This window comes from Aulostomus chinensis, chromosome 22 (genome assembly GCF_037954235.1).
Source record: "Aulostomus chinensis isolate RoL2024-O1b breed Wild chromosome 22, RoL_Achi_v1.0, whole genome shotgun sequence".
Classification (NCBI taxonomy): domain Eukaryota; kingdom Metazoa; phylum Chordata; class Actinopteri; order Syngnathiformes; family Aulostomidae; genus Aulostomus; species Aulostomus chinensis.
Genome location: NC_141341.1, coordinates 17,997,096 through 18,011,600, shown reverse-complemented (window position 1 = coordinate 18,011,600; position 14,505 = coordinate 17,997,096).

The following is a 14,505-nucleotide window of genomic DNA, read 5'->3' as shown; positions in this document are numbered from 1 at the left end:
GTATCATTTAGCTCTTTTTTAAACCAAAGCAATTGTTGAGAAAATGCTGGTCCACATACAAGCCTTTAACTGGAGTGAAAACAGTGATTCTTGTCTTCAGACAGTTTATACGCTAATCATATTATCTCTACCATGGCAAATAGCCCACCCATCTATTATGTGCAAATTTGCAACTGAAACCATCCATCCATCCATCCATTTTGTATACCTCTTATCCGCTAGGTCGCAGAGGGGGCTGGAGCCTATCCCAGCTGACTTCAGGCAAGAGGCGGGGTTCACCCTGGGCAGAATGCCAGTCCGTCACAGGACCAGCACAGAATGAACAAACAACAATTCACACTCACAGCAAATACGCCTATGGTCAATTTCGAGTCACCAATTAACCTAACTTGCATATCTTTGTACTGCGGGAGGAAGCTGGAATACCCAGAGAGAACCCGTGTAGGCACAGGGAGAACATGCAAACTCCACGCAGAAAAGCCCCAGGCTCGAACCCTGAAACTTCTTGCTGTGAGGCAACAGCGCTAACCACTGCACCACTCCCCAAAACCTTCTAGACGCTGTATATTTCCAGAAGTATTAGAAGGATGCCAGAGTCCTCTTCATAAAGGACCATACTATTTACTGAATAGTAGTGATTAAGACTTACATGTCTCACTGTGATCACAAATATAATGTGATTCAATATCGTGTTTTCATGTACTCATTTTTTCATTTGTGACACGATGAGTAAAAAAGGAATGGAACACATCCATTTATCAAAACTACAGCTATATATTAACCATCAGTCACTTCTGAGATGCTGCTCTGCTGCCAAGATTCTGATATTGTTACCACAGTAACTTCTGACCTAATTACGAGATGCATAATTTAAAATTATGTAGGTGTGTTTATATCAAGCACCTTTTTTACAGCTAGGCGCCTGCCTTAATCGGTCGATGAACAAAGATTACAGTAGTTGGTGAAATGCATATTTTGCACACAAAAAAATGGATTCCACTTTTTCTTTTGTAAAATTTGGGAACATTTGATTAAAATTTACTGGCTACAATTTTGGCTATGTTTACCTGTGATAAGAATGATGTTTTACACACCGTGTTAATGATATCTATGCTCCTAAATGTGATGGGTTCTTACTTGACTTGCATGAAACTCAAGTTTGACAAAAAAGTCAGTGTGCTAGTTAGTCTTGAAGGCAATCAGCAAAACATGCAGAAAACATAAATATTATTCCATTTCAGTCACAGAGCCCACTAAATCCTACACACACTTCATTTAAAAATCATTTTTGTGTTGAATTTTATTTTGCAACATTATCAGCGCTACATTTACCACAGTGATGACTGCCTGTGTAATGTGTCTGTCAGAGTGTGTGTTATACAGTACTAGTAGTGATAATGAAGATAAGGGGTGGGTGTGTGTTTGGGCTTATTGTGTTACATAGGAACACATTAGCAGGGAGGCACTGTGAAAGTAGTGCGCTCGTTTCCTTCTAGGATGCTCGCAGCAGCCACAATGATTGAAGCCGACATCAACAGCTTCGCCCCAGTCTTCAAACATGCTCAAAGACACACACACACACACACGCACACGCACACACACACACACACACACACACACACACACACACACACACACACACACAAGTACACTTTACAATAGTAATAGCAAAACCTTTTCCATTAAAAAATGGCGACAGCAGCTGAATCAATTGAAATCTTCTCTGGTGACGCCAGTGAAACAGAACCGAGTGGAAGTTACTGAAACAGATGCAGTGCGAAGCCATCATGTTTCACTGTATATTCCCACTTGAGACCCCCCACCCCCTAAATATATCATCCCATCGTCTAGACCCAGTCTCAGATTCAACCTTGCTGCATGCAACCAATCAGAGATGGAGGGTTATTCTTCCCCTGCTGGGAAAAAGGTTAAAGGGGGCTGTCTTTCATCAGCTCATCATCCTCAACCCAGCCTGCATAATTTATGGGCTTGTTACTGTAATCAAAAATTCCACTTTATTTTTTAGGAGGGGTGGGGGAGTGTGGGGCATGTTGGATGCAGCACTCTCCACACAAACAGTTTCCCACGAGCCTGGCCCTTTTCATGTGATAGAGATACTGCTGTGTGTACTGCTGCAGGAGAGAAACTGTGTACACATACAGCACAATATCTCCAACTTCCCTCCACTCATGAATGTTAATGAGGACATGATGTACAGGCAGATTCCCACACTGTCTGTGGTACTGTGCATTCCATTCCATTGCATATATGGTATACAGTATTACAGTATCTTATATATCACCAAAGTCTTTACTTTGATTGAGAGGCTCTCAAGGCTTATTTTTATAAGACATTTTTAAAATATTCTAACATGAACATTGTGTGTCTCACAAGTAGCTGCTGACAAACTAAATGTATTATATAAATAATTATAGTCATTGTCAAAAATCTACCAGTAGTAAAGATGAAAAAGAAAGAAGACATGGGATTAATGTAACAGCATATAAGAACAACAACAGTATGTTCTTGCTGCTGTTAGTGCTGCACAACCGATTTCTCCTGTACAGACATCTGGAACAAAAAAACAACTTAGAACATGAATCGCATTTCAATTCCTTCTTTTCTTTGACTGTTCTGAAATGGAGAAGCGCCTTTCACAGCTTTGTGCGTTCAGCTATCAGCTAGCCACATAACTGAGTGAAGAGAATGTGGTCAACTTGTCTGTACTGTGAATAGCAAACTCCTGATCGCAAAAACAGACGGAAAAGGACAAAATGTAACCACACACTCTATATACAAAGAATAGAAACACATAAATCAAGGGAAAATGGCAAAAATCAGCAGACTAAGCAAGTTAACAAAGCTGGGCAGGAAAGGGCATTGGTGGCATAATATGTCCGAAATGCTATTGGTGGGAAGGGCAGTTGTGTGGAGGCTGGCCGTAAAAAGCTTTGCAGCTGTATTCTGACACAGACATGCAGTTTCTGATGGCAATTAGGGGTTATTCGTCCTTAAAATCTTCATCCGAAAAATCCAGATACAACAGCCAGGATTTGTCAGTTTACACACGTTTTTGACCTACTCTTTCTATAAAGATTTCAAGTTTGATGGCATTTTAGTATGCACTCATTTTTTATATAGTATGTTTTGTGTGTGTGTGTGTGTGTGTGCGTGTGTGTGTGTGCGTGTGTCTGTGCACGTGCGCAAATGCAGATTGTGTTGCATATAACATCACTCCTCCTCCTGTTCAGTTTGTGATGTTGCAGGTGCTCCACTGAAATTTTTTTTTCCATATTCAATTTTTTGAGTTTTTACGATTAATTAAACTAAGTTTTTTCCACGGTGAGTTGTGAGGAAATCTTCACCACGGCCAATTCCCAACTCTTCAATTATAATTCTACTCTTGAAAGTGTGTTTGACAGATATAACTCAAAACTTATAAATATTATGTCTTAATTACTTTTATTTGGAAAAATGTAACATTTCATGAAAATGAGTGTTGCTTTTCTTTGACTCTCTACTCACATGCTTTAATTAAGTTAAATTCCCAATCCTCACCACATTTTCCATTCTTGTGATATTACTTCATACTTACAGAACATATATTAGCAGTTATTGGTGGATCTCGTCATCCGCGTGTGCCGTTGCATGTGTGCCTCTGCAGTTGAAAAGTGTTTACTTCAAAAGGTAAAGCCCTTTTAGCACAATTGAAAACTAGTTGATCCCGAGAGGAGGTTGGAACTGTGCAGCAGGAGCCTACAAGGGAATGGTAGACCAGGCTGGAAGCCCAGGAACAGTGCTATGAATGAGAGGATGATGAGGAGAATCTATATTCTGGGTGGGCTCGGATCTATCAACTTCCTGTGTGTGTGTGTGTGTGTGTGTGTGTGTGTGTGTGTGTGTGTGTGTGTGTGTGTGTGTGTGTGTGTGTGTGTGTGTGTGAGTGTGTGTGTGTGTGTGTGTGCATGCACTGGTTGTCATCTGTAGCTTCTACCTGAAGGAAGAACACTTGGCAATAAATTCGCTTTGCGGTGGAATCGGAGGAGGGAGGGTCTGGTTGAGAGAAGCCCCTTGTGCAGTATTCGTGTAATGCTGCAGTCAGGGGTCATCACAACAAGCATTTAATTTAAGCATATGTGAGTGCTTTGATCAGCATAGCCTTTTCTGTCAAATGTAAGGTCTAAACTTGTAGGTTTTTCACCCTTTTTCTCTCTACAGCCACCAGTGCGATGCTCTTGCTCTTTGCAGACAGAACGGTAATGCCCGTCCCTCAGACATTGCCGGCAATGGAATGGGAACTCTGTCATTGCAGCTGTGTATCTGAGTATGATGCATGAAAACATGTATGTGGGAAGGAATGTTGGTGTGTGGTGATAATAACGTGTATATGTGAAGAGAGACTCAGCTCCCTAACGAGCAATGAACACACAACCATCTCACACTATCGTAATCTTTAACCGCACCCCTAAAATACCATCCCAACAGTCATCGCCAAAGGGAAAAAAGGAAGCTGTTGACCTCAGAAACCTGCAATGACATGATTCAACTGTCGGCCATGCACCTCATCAAACCCCAGCTCATACCATGGTTCTTGATAATACAGCCTTCTTCCAACATAGCTAACCAACCATCTGACCTGAGAAGTTGCACGATGAGTCTTGTGTCTGGCCAAACACATTCCTACCAGGCCACTAGACTCTCCACCCTGTGGGCTGAAGGCCTGGAGTCCATTCCTGAGCAGTCTCTCTCTGCACTTCTGGTAAATGACTATAGCCTACATGTATTCAGTTTTCATCGTAAGGTAATCTATCAACCTATATTGATCTGGGTGGAGATATTAGCTTTTTGGATTAGCAAACTGCAACAGGATATAATAATTTAAGTGAATATAACACAGTATGTGTTGGAATTAAAAACACAGTAAAACTGAAATACATGAACAGAACCATGGCTGCAAAATAGACTAAGGGCCAGTGGACAAGAAACTTTGCACTTCCTATAGAAGAAAAATATCACCTCCATATTCACAGCAAGCTCCTTGACACAAAGCAAATTAACTATGATCAAATTAATATAATTTTTCCGTGTTTGAGGAGAAAAGCATGTCAGTATTGTCAATGGGTGTCTATAATACTGTTGAAGGACTGGACTGTCATAGGACAAGAGTGTCGTTATTCTTTGAGTGTTTTCACACCCTTTTTGGTTTGGTTTGGATTTGGTATGGTGGAAAAATGATACCAGTTACAATTTCAACTAATATAGCAGTCCCTCCTTTTCCTTGATTGAGCCTTGATCCTTGATTATGTGGTACATTTTCTTTAAAAAAAACTGGATATTTATGCAGTTTTATGCAATGAAATTGTGTGAATTTGCAAAAATTGTGGTTTGATGAACAAGAAAAAATAAAAAAAAAGAATTCCCCAACACTCTGTTTTTACTACGACCTTAATATAAAGAGTCATTTCTAATGACTTCCTATGATAAGCAAGCGTACTACATCACAGAAAGTGCTGAGAATAATTAAGTTCTCATTTTGTTTTATTTCAGGCCTCAATAAATACATGGCTCAAACTTACAAAACATCAATGAGTCAAACAAGTTCCAAGCTTATTTTTATTGGCAAATGAAACTGATTTGCAGTCTTTGTCATGTCTTCTTCCCGGGCTTCGCAGCTTTCCCATGACGTCACTTCACAATGTTCCCAAGGCAACAAGAGGAAAATGGCTGCTCTCGTGTGAAGTACACGCAACATTTTTCAACTTTCTGCAAAGACGTTTGACATTTTACAACAAAAATGCGGGGATGATGAAATTATGCAAGCCCCACATATTTTCAACATTTTGCATGGAAATCAGTGATTAATGCAACAAAAGTGTGCCGTCTTTGAAAAAAGTGCTGCCCCCACATAGATATTTGAGACTTTGGGTGACTAGGTGTTGAATTATGTAATTGCATGACCACGTTTTTCTGGAGGGACTGATACAGTAAGAAGCTATTTCATTGTAAGCTGACCAAAAAAAGACAAAATACCTGCCTCTGACGGCTTAACAAAGTTCCAAACACTTGTTAAAAAGATTTATATTGAAAGGCAACACCCACTGTCATCTCAGCAAACACAAAGAAGTCTCTCCGACAACGTCAACATTTACAAAGTAATACATTAATTGAAGTAGAACTCATGGTAGGGCTGTTATTACATTGCACAGTGTCTAATTAAGAGGTCAGTCAGTGTACATCTGTAGGTAATAGGCAGGTGGAAAAACGGCATCATAAAAGTCAAACATGATTTGAAATGCGCCTCTTGCATGTCCTCAACGTGCATTCACATTTTCTTTTCTCCTTGAAATTATAATGTTGACCAGAAACTTTTTTCTTCCTCAAATTCACAAGTTAAAAAAACAGCGGTCACACACTGCTAAAAATAAATGCAGCCCACAACAGCTTTTGCACGGTGATGAAGCGTTATCCTAATTTGCTCCAGCCTCATCTAGTCCGGTAGCATGCAGCTGCCTGAGTGAACGTAGTATTACTTTGAGGTACTGTAACGTTACTGTTACATCATTCATGGTGCCATGACTGACTCGGTTGAATAGTTTAGCAAGGCAGCCAATATTTAAGCTTGGTTATCCAAACTTTCTTTTGGTAATATCAGTGAAGCATGACAGACACAATGAGGCGTGTCATGGGAAACATGTTATTTTTTTATTTCACAAACTAGTTATTTTAAACTTACCATTGAGGCAAACTGCTTGGTTTTAACATACATGTACGAAAGCTAGCGCGTGACATGAGAGGTGTCGGAGTGCCCTCTACTGGATACACAAGGACATAGTTTCTAAGAAAACCACTGCATTAACAAAATTTTATTACTGAAAATTATATGTTAAAATCTGCCAACTTATGGCCGATTACCGATTACGCTCTAATGGCTATAATCAGCCAATTAAAAAGGCCGTCTGATTGATCTCCTTTATTAATGTCAAATGACGAGCCACTTTCTTGTGGTCATAATGACTATGGCCACTAGATGGTGTTTGTTACTTAGACATGTTTAAAGGTCACTGTCACCACTTGGGCAGGATGGTGATACAGTGGTTAGCACTGCCGCCTCACAGCAAGAAGGTTCCGGGTTGCCTGTTCCTGCGTGGGTTCTCTCTGGTACTCCAGCTTCCTCCCACAGTCCAAAGACATCAAGAGGGGACGAGGCTGATTGATACTCTAAATTGACTGTAGGTGTGACTGTGAGTGTGAATGGTTGTCTGTCTCTATGTGTTGGTCCTGTGATGGACTGGTGACCTGTCCAGGGTGAACCCCGCCTCCTGCCCGAAGGCTGCTGGGATAGGCTCCAGCCCCCCCCACCACCACCACCTCCCCGCCACCCTTCACAGGATAAGCAGTAGAAAGTGGATGGATAGATGGATGTCACCACTTGTTTTAAGGACAAATCTTCATCCATTCATGTGGTTATTTTGGAGGCTGTAGCTTGTACTGTAGTTTGGTGGAACTGGAGGTACAGGTAAGCTTGAATGTTTGGAATAAATATTACATAAGAGCATTTGCTACATATTCATTCAATCAAACACAGTGAGGAGTTTTTGTCCACGTGGAAACACATTACCTTGTGCAGTGTCTCATTGCAGGATCAGATACAAGTTCATTTTGCTCATGGTTCTTAATCAAAGATGACAAAAATTATCACACAGCAGAAATAAGGACAAATATTTTAAATACACTGTATGTAATAACCCTTTTTTAAAGCCACGTTGTGATTGAAAAAATTTTTAACTGGTCAGAGAAGTTAAGAAATCTTAAGAACCTTCATTTCAAATGAACATAAATGTCATAACGCTGCTAATTTTTGCAACAATTACTTTGCTCGTTACTTCTGAGCAGTGACAAACAAAAAAGAACAAGGAAAACTACAATTTGTTGATGGCTTTTCTTCTGATCACTTCAGTCTTCTGACCTTAGCCTAACCCTGATAGGACAGATGAAGGTTTTAACTGACCCCAAGCCAAACCTTACACATCTACCCCTATGGAGGTGTATCTCTTTCACGGTGATGCAAATTTTTCTTGTCCTGCTGAAAACAGGTGCCGTCAGCAACGAATGGTAGAAACTTCAGAGGGAGGAGAGACTGAACAGAGATAAAGAGAACGAAGAGGCCTTTGAGTAACAGCTCATCTTTTATTTGGCAACACATCAAATGTAGCCCGTTTACCATGTCTAGTCGAGACAGCTTTCAAAGCCAGGGTAGTTTTTTTTTCTTACCCTAGTATATAAAAGCTTTTTACTGTAACAGCAGAAGACAGACATCTCTTTTAGTTTTCCTACCACAGACAGTCAACTTCTCAGCACTGTAGATGAGTTTGTCAGATGCCTCCGTCCAACTCTCCCTCTCTCTCTCAGTCTAACCCTCCTCCTCTCTCTTCTACCAGTATCTTTGAAGCTGTGAAAGAAGTGAAACAATCTGATCCTTTTGATGGATAATTTGAAAAACTCCCCATGAGACAAGGGCTGAGACGTAGTGCATTTCTGGTGGCTGCTTGGGATACAGCAGGTCATGCAAAGTGACTTTAGTAGTCCATGTTTGGTGAGACCAATCTACAGCCAGTAGCTGTTCATGTTGTTGAAAACTCTTGTATAAAAATGTAGTGCACAGAGAATATTTCTATTTCAAACACTTTTTTTTACTAAGTGTGTGGTGTGGTGCTGTGTGGTGAAAATCTACTGAAAATCACAGTGTGGGTGTACTTGAGAGCTAATATTTGTCTATTGGGATAAAGTTACATAAATCAGCTGTTCACCATGCTTAGTCTCTGGGGCCAACAGAGACCTTTTTAACATCATTTCAATCTGTTTTGTTACAAGCATTGGATGTCAAAGAGCAGGAGGTAACCTGTTCACATCACCCTGAAACACAAATCAGATTTGAACAACATATCATGGAAAACACGGATTTTAATAAAGCTTTGGGAGGTTGTCTGGAGGCTTGATTTTAAGACAAAAAAGGTTTTAATGCCAGTATTATAGGAAACCTACCTCAAACAGTGGTGGAAAATGTGTCTCTCTGTGTGGTCAAAGTTGTTTAACACTCCAAACCCCAAAACAGGTCGGCATTATATGAGTTTTTTTTAACAGTTTTTTTTTTTTTTTAAGAAATTGCCCAAAGTACATTCATTTAATATATGGAGGGCCAGTGAAATACAAGGTGTCATCTAATTAAGTAGTTTTGGATTATCCATCCAGGGTGAACCCCGCCTCTTGCCAGAGGGCAGCTGGGATAGGCTCCAGCCCCCCGACCCTGAACAGGATATACAGAAGAAAATAAATGGATGGATGATGTTTCAGTTGGACATTTTTGTTCAGAAATACAAGTCCAAGTGCAGAAATGGTTCAATTTAACCATTTCTTTCAAGCAGGCCGAAGGATGAAACATAACTGTAAAATGCCTTTTTAGAAACTTAGTGGGCGAGTGGATAAATGTTGTTTGTATTGCTTACTTGTTTCATTTTTTTTGTAAAATTAATCATCAAAAAAAGTCACCTTCAATTGTCTGTTCCTTTTAACTTTTACTTTTCAAGTCTATCACCAAGTCTGAGTACACTGGATACAACATATTGTCGAAAATGAATTTTACTTTGTTGTTCAAATCACCCCCTTATTTTTAATGCAAGATGAGCAGAGAAAACCTTCTCAAGACTGATCAAGTGACTTTTGCAACAATAACAACCAAGCATCCTTACCAAGTCTTGCAGCAACACACCGTACGAAGACAGGCAGGACTCATCGGGAGCGGCTATACCCACACGATATTGTAACCTGCATTATTAAGTTTGTTATCTCAAAACATGGCTTCAAATCCGAAGTGGTTGTCTCGTAAACAGGAGTTTATAGGTGTGATCGTTCAAGTGTCATTGAGCAAGATGTGGAACCCCAATGAGCTCCTAATGAGCAGGTTGGCGCCTTGCATGGCAGCATGTATAAATGTGAGTGGATGGGTGACTTTAATTTGAGGGAACATTGTAAATGAGTGCCCTTAAGTGCAACTAAGATGGACAGACACTTTACAAATAGAGCCAATTTAACTTTTAAAATCACATAAATAGTTCAACTCTTTTTCGGTAATGTAGAATTACTGCCATGTATTATCTCTCAGTTTGATTATATCCTATTAACTTTTGGTTCCTTTTCACGTCAGCCTGTGGTTCAATGATTCCTGTCAGGCCTGGGATTATGCAGTTGTCGGTGTGAGAATTTACCGTTTAATGAGTAGTGAGGTACTGATTACACATTCAATGGCAAGTTTACTACAGTCTTCACTACAGTCCACGTACAGTGAATTGATACTGTATTTGCTGGCCAAGTGACTGTTTGCTCTGTACTCGTACCTATGTACATCTGACCCTGAGCAGTATTGCAGTAGAACTACATGTCACTGCCTCGGCGGCATCCCTGGCTTCACTGATGATTGGGTGTGGCTTCTGAAGAGTGACTGGAATATGTGCCAGCCCCCTGCTTTGCTCTGCCACACAGGCCTGATGACAAGAAGAAAGGTCTGCCATGTCTGTCTGTCTGCCATGAGTTGACGTGAGAGGACGAAGAGGAGAAAGAGGAGGAAGGGAGGTGGGGGGGGGTGAAAATGGAGGGCGCATGGGAATGGCTTATTCTCTCGTCCATTGCCCAGCAGCTCTGGCATATAACCAACGTTATGGCGGTAATTGATTCTCTCTGTGCCATTAGTTTCTGAGACAAAGATGCGCCAACAAGAGGGTGTATTGTCACTCAGACACTGGCAAGGTGCCCAGCCACATTCTCACAATCACACAAACAGATACATGCAAAGATGATCTCATTTTCGGGTGCACACACACATTTAGTTTTTTCACACTGATGCAAAGTAGCATCGTTAAAATGTCAGCTGTCAAGGTCTGTTGAAGCAAGAGCATTCCTCATTTGCAAATGCACCAAACATCAACAGTAAACAGCACAAACATGGTTAATACAGATCTACACACAGGAAAATCACAGGGAATACAAATGACTGGTGATCCGATTTGACATTCTCTTCTTCTACATGACATTATTCTGTTTGTATTATGATTGTGAGGTTACTGTGGTTGTGGTGGAACAGAATTCTTCCAAGAGACACACTTTGATTTACACACACACACCTTAGAATATAAAAAGAGAACTCCCTAGACAAAGAGCATGTCTTTATCTCATTAAAGTTAACGAGAGGCGGCTGTCTCCTGCCTACAGACCTGCTGAAATGTAATACAGAAGCCAGTGTTGTAGATATCAGGCCTAAGCATTGTAACTGCCGTCACCGCCATCACTGCTAGAAATGTGAGGCTCATCGCCGTCACAACACTCATCATAGAAATCTTACTGCTGTCGCTGTCAGTGCCTGAATGCTTATAGTCATATGATGACAATTCTCATCAAGTCCCCATGGCTATTACAGAACTCTTTGCCATCACCGTATCATCTTTACAATCAGCACACAAATTCCAAACACTGTATGGCATCACCATGGCAATTGTGTTTTGTCATCGTCTGATGCTGTTTCCAATCACCATGGCTACAGTAAGCAATACCTGCTTCACACTGAGGAAAAGGGGTGAAACAAAATCAGGTAGCACACACACACACACACACTCACACGCATACATGTTGACATGGTTCATGCGCTGAATGCCAATTAACCAAATGAAGGATGAGCTGGTGGAGACAATAGTCTCTCAAAGTCAGTTACAAGCTAATTAAAGAAAATAGCATACAGTCTAGGATCACTCACATCAGTTTGCCCTCAGGTGCTCTAAAGTGAGCTCTGCAAGTAGAGACTGATGAAAAAAGAAGACGTATAAATTGGTGGCATCGCTCCAGCAGAGTTTAACTAGCCCTGCCTGACTTTATTTCACTTGCCTCTCAAGGCCTGCTACTACTTGGATGCTCATTTGGAGTCTGTAATTAATTGGAGCCTCTATTTTTCATCTATTTTTGTTTGGCTGTTGACCGACGTGTGGTCCTCTTATGCGCTCGTCTTCAGGTCGACGTGGCTCCCTAATTAAGACTCCAGAGGACGACTAATTGCTGTTGCGTGCCTCTCGGTGGAGCAAGGGAGCCTTCTCCTGGCGCTGCCCGGAAAGAGCGCCCAAGCACTGAATTAGATGGGCTTATGTAAGCTTGCAGAGAAACTATTAAACACATACCAACTTTTCCTTTTGAGGAACTGCCACTTGATTTAATGGGCCTCATTAAAAGTGCACATCACAGAGATCCATACCACTCTTTCCAGCTTCACACGACAATAAAATAATGGTTTCTCCTCCATGCTGTCAAAGCCCAATCCCAACGACTGAACAGTGTTATTGCTCCCACAGAACAATCCAAAATGTGCTTCGATGCTCTTAAAAGAATGGTTTCAGGTCATTTGTCTTTTGTGACAAGAGGCAGAGGGGAACAGCTGAAGGAATAGATGATACTGAGCTCTGTGTTGTTCATTGGTAAAAGTAAATGGAAAAAACTGAATGAAAATAGTGCTCTGATAATCCCACTGTGTCATTCGCTGCCCAGAGCCAAATGGCAGAAAGATGGTGAACATGGAGGGGTGTTCTGCTGCTAGGAGCCAGAGATTTTGTTCAGGAGTGGATGGAAAGCTTGACTATTGGACATTTGTCATGTGGCTTAAACTCTAAACAGGACCATCTTTTGAAGATTTTGAGACCTACGTGAAAGTTTAGAGGGGTATTCCCCAGATACCCAGATAGTGCAGTGTATTGTCTTATCTTTCAAAAGGAGGACTTCAGGTTCAGGTCCCTGTGTTGCTTCTGGCTTGGTTGGGTCTCCATACTGACCCGTGCAGGTGGGAAGACAAGTTCAGCGTGCGTGTTCTCGTTGCTTCGCTAGCGCCTCCTCTGGGAGCCTGTTCAAGGGGGACTTAGGAGGAAAAGTGCATCCTCCTGGTGGAGCCGTCATGATGTTGTGCTACTGTTCACAAACACATGAATTGGTTTGACTGAATGCACCGTCTGGGTGCACACGGGGCCTCTGTGAACTGATTATAGTTGGTTTTATTTGAGCTCAAATCAAAACATTTGTGAATTACTGAGCATACAGCTGACTTAAGAATAAATGGATTGTGGCAATGGGGCATCACTGGCTTCAAGCTAACTATACAATGGGGCCCCATTAGCTCCCAGCTACCTACAAAGCTACATTCTGGAGGCACAAGGAAGTGACGCAGAGGTGACAAAACGTACTTGGGAACTCAAGACATCTATTTGTGGGTACATAAATGGTATCTTTTTTTTTTTTGGTTAAGTTTTAATTAAAAGGCATTGCAGCCCCAGATGGTATTTAAACAATAATAATAAACGGAATTATTACAGCAGAGAAGAGTCATTTAGGGCAGCAAAGTGGCTTAGAAATATCTGTATACAAGTATCACCATCAGAGGCAGTGGTCAGCACTGTCACCTCACAGCAAGAAGGTTCCAGGTTCCAGTCCCGGCTCCAGCACAGGATCTTTCTGTGTGAGTCTCCATGTTCTCCCTGTTCCTGTGTGGGTTCTCTCTGGTACTCCAGCTTCCTCCCACAGTCCAAAGACATCAAGAGGGGATGAGGCTGATTGATACTCTAAATTGACCGTAGGTGTGACTGTGAGTGTGAATGGTTGTCTGTCTATGTGTTGGTCCTGAGATGGACAAGCGACCCATCCAGGGTGAACCCCGCCTCTTGCCCGAAGGCTGCTGGGATAGGCTCCGGCCCCCCTGCCACCCTTAACAGGATAAGTGGTGGAAAATGGATGGATGGATGGAAGTACAGGAGGACAGAGAGGAGGAGAGAGAGGCCCAGTGCACCATGGGAGATCCCCCGGCAGTGTAAGTCTACAGCAGCATACAGTATCTAGCCAGCCTTGGGCAGCCCTAACTATAAGCTTTATTAAACAGGAAGGTCTTAAGTCTGCTCCTAAAGGTACAGAGGATGTCTGCATCCCAGACTGAAACTGAGAGATGATTCCACAGGAGGGGAGCCTGATAGCTGAAGGCTCTGACTCCCATTCTACTTTTAGAAACTCTAGGAACCATCAGTAACCCTGCATCCTGGGAGTGAAGGGTTCTAGCTGGATAATAGGGGACTAGGAGCTCTGTTAGATATCAAGGAGCCTGATTGTTGAGGACTTTGTATGTTAGAAGGAGAATTCTGCAACAGACTGGCGACCCTTCCAGGGTGTACCCCACCTGAAGGCTGCTGGGATAGGCTTCAGCCCCCCCCCCCCCCCCCCGCAACCCTTAACAGGATAAGCGGAACAAAATGCATGGATGGATGGATGGAAGTATCACCATCAGTTGTTTTCGGCTATCACTTCTGTACATTGAATGTAGAATGTGTGTGTTTGTTGCTTATTGATTTAGCTTTTCATTTGTGAGATGAATATTTCTGTTTGTAATTTATAATGTTACATAGACTCTAGAGACATAAAATTTGTGAGTTTAACAGT